Source organism: Oratosquilla oratoria, chromosome 8 (genome assembly GCF_046742065.1).
Source record: "Oratosquilla oratoria isolate Oo_2021 chromosome 8, ASM4674206v1, whole genome shotgun sequence".
Classification (NCBI taxonomy): Eukaryota; Metazoa; Arthropoda; class Malacostraca; order Stomatopoda; family Squillidae; genus Oratosquilla; species Oratosquilla oratoria.
This window is the reverse complement of record NC_134784.1, coordinates 46775336-46780335: the sequence shown is the minus strand read 5'-3', so window position 1 is coordinate 46780335 and position 5000 is coordinate 46775336. Positions and strand designations below refer to the sequence as shown.

General features: G+C 37.1%; 1 protein-coding gene across 1 annotated transcript in view; it reads left to right on the top strand.

The window, feature by feature from the left end:
- Positions 1-5000, top strand: part of LOC143027710 (uncharacterized) — a 622840-nt gene that overhangs the window by 341632 nt on the left and 276208 nt on the right. The gene's annotated exons all lie outside the window — the stretch shown is intronic.

Genomic DNA, 5000 nt, shown 5'->3' with positions numbered 1-5000 from the left:
CACAGCCTAATAACAATCCAAACTATCCTGTTTGATAAACTTGACAACGTTACCAGCAACCTCTCGGTTTATCAATAATCATGCTCCATTAGATTTTTCTTTTTCTTTACTTCTATTATAAAACAGATGGTGACTATCTTGTAACTATATCGGCTTTTCTTCAGCTCTTCGGACTTCCCTCAGTCCTATGATGTCCATGTGATGTTGTCTAGTTCTTCCATTAAATTCTCCATCATGTGGCCTTCGGAGAGGGTTTTTATGTTCTAAGTATAAATATTCTTTTCCTTCATGCTATTGTAATGATCATGACTTGGATCTGCTTGTACAGTGCTTACTCACGATGGTACAATGTCCGTAAGCACACAAGGCAATGCGATTAGACCTTTTAGAGACGATGATCCAACAAGAACACCAGCATACTTGTAGATGCTAGAGGTTTGTTTCCAACTGCTAAAGTTTCAGAGGCAAGAGTATTATTATTTCATGCCCAAAAATTCAACATATAATAGGATTCTAGTGATTCATATCTTGTGAAACGCTGAAGCTAACTTGAACAGCCTATGATATTTAAAAAAAGGCGTATGATTCACTGTACCATAAAGTCCTCTGAAATTTTCTGTGGACTTGTGGGATTTCTGCAAGGATTATCGGCTTGATGTCTGGCTTATACTCTGGATCAGAGTGTGCTGTTAAGTGTGGAGGAGGTGTATACGACTGCTTTTTGCTGCTAACTCATAAGTGTGGCAAAATTGTGTCCTCGCCCCAATTCAAATATAAACACTTGTGTTGACTATAAATTGAATAGAGTTGTTTATCGATGTCATTACGGAGCATCCGTTGGTACCACTATGGTAATTGACCCCGGTTTATAGATAGTGCTGTGCTTCTGATGGAAGCGTTGGAAGTCATGATTGCAGTCTTCGAATTATTAAATAGCGAGACGAGACCGATAGTACTCTAAGTCATTTGGACTGTTATTAAGCTTATTCGATAGCAGAGTTTAACCAGCTCATGCATATTGCTAGGGCACTGATATCATGGAAAGCGTCACCTGTCTTGAAGGTGTCGTATATAGCAGTGGTTGGTCATGTCAGGGACTTCTTCAAAGGATTAGTATTGTCTGTAGTGCATTGGATTTACCCATAAGAACACAAGAATGAAGGAAACTGCAAGAGACCATAAGGCCTACACTAGGTAATTCCATGTCCATTACCGCCTATCATCCCTATTCATAAAGTTATTTAATCTTATATTAAAACAACCGATAGTTTCAGCACTCAGTACATAGTTACTAAGTCTATTCCATCTGTCAGTCACTCTATTGGTAAACCAGTTCTTGCCTATTTCCTTAAATCACCCCCCACACTCTACGTCTTTCTAAAGAGTGTAAATTAAGGTGCCTAAATCTGTCCTAGTAATAAGAATTTCTGAGCTCATGTGGCATTTTGGTAATTTTTCTGTTCTGATTCTAGTGAATTAATACCCACCTCATAGGACGGAGACCAAAACTGTACCGCATAGTCAAGGATAGATCTAACTAATGCCACATAGAAATTTATATAGTTATCAAAGAATTCTAATGATCTGTTAGCTCTATTCCTGGCACTATAGCAAAATTTCCTATATTTAAGATCAGGACTCACTAGCACTCCAATGCATCGCATTCATTTTGTTAAAAATAAAAGGCTGTATCTGTTTTCTGTGTTGTTTAAACCTATGTTTAGCACACTGCACTTTGAGATATTGAAATTCATTTGCATTTCATTGACCATGTGAACAATTTTTAAGATCTTTCTACCCACCGCTCCAATGTAATTACAGGCATCAACAGAGCAGGCTACGGAGTGGTTATTGACCCCCTTGGTTTTTGAACTAGGAATATTAATAATCCTTTCCCATCTGAACTTTCCAAAGACAAAAGACAAAAAGAGTGAGGATTAGTGATTCAGGGTTCCAGAGACGAGAGCCATACCTGGGTTTATCGGTGTGCTTAATTATTTTGAAATTATTATAGATTTGTGGTTGCAACACTCAGACTATGTATCAAATTCAGAGGGAATTCGAGATGTAACCCACCAGGGTTTAATTTCGAAAAATCCAGTGATGATGCACTTGCCCGAGCGTATTTGGCAGCAGTCTCTAATCGGTTTGAAGTTCTTGACACGTGTAAGGACCCTCAAGACCTATGTGGCAACTTTAAACGTCAGAGTCTGAATACTGCCAAAAAGTGCGTTGGAGAGTGCCTAAGGACGAGGAATAGTGTGGCGTTGCGGTAAACACTGGAGTGTATATGGTTGGACCGCTTTGCAAAATTGCATGGGAACCTGGACCAATACAGGACTCAGAAAAGGTGGAATTCAGCTCTTATGAGGATGGCTAAGGAGAGGTACTCAGGGGAATTGTTGATGACGCTCAAAGCCATTTTAATCCAAATGACCTCAGACCTGCTTGGAGAAACTCTTGAAAATTGCTGGTCGGTGGAAGACAGCTATTCTTCACCACTAGACTGAAATTTCGTTTTGATTTGTGTCGGGATCCATAGGTTGGACATTTCTCTGTAAGATATTTCTCAAGGGATGAGGTTTGCAGTGAGTTAGAGTTGTCTTAAAGGAGAAAGACTGGAGGACGCAGATAGTACTAAGTACTTAGTGAGACATGTGGCAGGGGATGAAGGAGTTGGGATGGAGGTAAACTGTTGAGTGAAGGAAACAAATTAATATCTTAGGGGAATAAGAAGTGTGGTAAGAAATAGGTATCTGGGGGTGAACATAAAGAGCTGACTATATTAAGATATGATTGTGACTCAGACACTACACTGTCAGAAACTTGGAAAAAGAGGAAGGCAGAAAGGTGAAATCTAAATGTTGCTGTGATGAAGTGTAAGAAAAGTATGGCGGAAGTTGCGAGGATGGAGAGGGTGAGAAATGAGGAGGTGAGGCAGAAAGAGGGATTGAAAAGGGAGCTGACAGATAAGGCTGATTAAAGAATACTAGAACTGTTTGGATATACGGAGGAAAGGAAGAAAGATGAGAAGAATAGCATGAGAATGAGGATAAGGGTGGGGAGAAGAAGGAGGAGGAGGAGGAGGAGGAGGAGTGCCTGTGGTTGTTACGCTTCTATATCAAAATGAGAAGGAAAGGTTAGCGGAAAGAATGATAATACACCCGTTCAGCAGACGGAGTGCAGCCCCTCGAAGCTATACCTCCTGGTAGAGGCGAGGACATTGGCAGTATTTTAACTGCTATTTACTGGTGCACTTTGTCCTTTTGAGAAAAAATGAATAAAAGAGGTTAGTATAAATATATTTTCATTCTTCTACAATTGTTGTAGGATTGCAATCGCATATTCATAGTTTATTAATATACATCTTTTTGAGGCCTGTACTATGCCTGTTAATTATTCATTGCGCCTAAATGTGTAATAAAATCGGTAAATACACTGTGTTTGAATTCAAAAGAAATATATACATTTAGTTTCCTGGCCTGATGGGCGTAAAAAGGGAGATATGGCACTAAACACTAGTTACAAATGCAAGCATACTCTGAATTAGCATGGCTTTTTCTTTGATATATAATATTCGAACACATGTTTCTAAAATGTCGACTACAGTTATAAAGTTATGTTAACTTCGGTTAATGGCCTTAGGAATTGTTTGTATTAATTTTTTGCTTCTAAATCTTCAAGTAATTTCAACCCTCTGACATCCTTTGTTATAGAAATTCACAGACCTTCATTGAAAACAGAAGAGAATTAACGATAGATTTTTTGCGTATATTTTTCTCTTTCGTGTTTTTCCTGATTATACTTACGTCTATCTCTGGATTTCAGTTTAGTACTACCTTTCTACACTAAAAGCATAAAACACTTATTGCTTACAGACTTCCGTTGAATATGACGTTGCATCAGAACTATGTGAAAGGTACGATTCAAAATTCAAAAGTAGAAGCAAAATTATGTAAAAACTAATAAGGATAGTTATTTTTTACCTTTTCTTCTGAAACGAAGTTAAGGCTGAAAATGCATACTTCAATGGATAAAAGATACTGTGTCGAATGTTTTTCTAGATCTAATGGTGAGAAGTTTTTCAAAAGGTGACGACGTGCTGCAGCTAAATGTACATTTAAGTTCGTTTAATGGCCAACAACTTATTCAGGGTCACAGGAAATTCCAAAGAAATGTAAAATATATTTCGTTTTGAAAAATAAGTATGAAAACTCGCATATGGAAAGAGCACATTTATGTTTTTGATACAGTTCTGGAAAACAGATAATAGCAATGCATAAGAAGTAGAAATCGTTTTATCATTATTCAAATTATATGCACGAATTAAAATTGCTGCTATTGCAAACTGCTTCCTGTATAGTGTTTCTTACTGCCATCTCTCTAATATAGTAACACAATTTATATATAGCATACCCAGGGATGTCCTTTGTACTTTTTACTTCCCACGATTTGTTTGCCATGATTTGTATGTAACATGCTTTGCTTTCACATGGAGATCTCGAATTTTTTTTTATCACTTTACTGAAATAAAGCATGAAAACCACCTCCTGATGTTTTACTGATTAAAAGTACTTTTTCATAAAAAAAAAACTTTGTCTCTGAGTGTTAGCAAACGGTTTGAAAAAAAAGTGTTATTTTGATTAAAAAATTACTACACTTGCATTTTTTTATAGATCGATCACCATGTGTTGTTTTCAAAATGAGTCTTCAACAGCTACCATTTTACGCAGTATTTGATCCTAAGGTCTTTCGTAAGGAAATTGATAGAATGAGATCGTCTCTTGATATTGTCGATTAGGAAAAAAAAACAAAAAAAACTGGCTAATTCCACAAAATGTTCCTTTTACTCGGTGATACACTCTAAACATTTCTCTAATATCACTGATTTTATTCTGGTTAAAATGGGATCCCTGTTTGAAAGGATCTTGATTAATCGAAAAATCGAAGCCAGAGCCGTGAATAAGAAACATTTAGCGTTAGCTAGAACAAGACCTACA